Genomic DNA, 383 nt, shown 5'->3' on the forward strand with positions numbered 1-383 from the left:
CCCAAAGTAATATGAAATGTCAAATCAAAGCAAGAGTATTCTGATTTTACCCGCTTGCATTAATACATACATGGTCATATGTTTTCCTTTAAAAACATAATGTAAGAGATCACACTAACCCAAAGAGAAAAGAATCACGATAATACTGGGTATCTATGAGTCAAAGTCGTTATGTTACACGTGTGATCGCAGAAGCCGCTGACCTGACAATGTGAATGTCAGAGGTCTTTCAGTGCTCTGTTTGACGCAAAAGCTGATATGGGGAGAGGAGAAATTTCCCCGAGATGCATTTGCTCTATACGTTTACACACAGAGAGATACAGGCACATGTACAGATGCAAGCACTCTCACACCAACAATTTCACATATGCACACACGAGCAC

Source organism: Penaeus monodon, chromosome 32 (genome assembly GCF_015228065.2).
Source record: "Penaeus monodon isolate SGIC_2016 chromosome 32, NSTDA_Pmon_1, whole genome shotgun sequence".
Taxonomy (NCBI): domain Eukaryota; kingdom Metazoa; phylum Arthropoda; class Malacostraca; order Decapoda; family Penaeidae; genus Penaeus; species Penaeus monodon.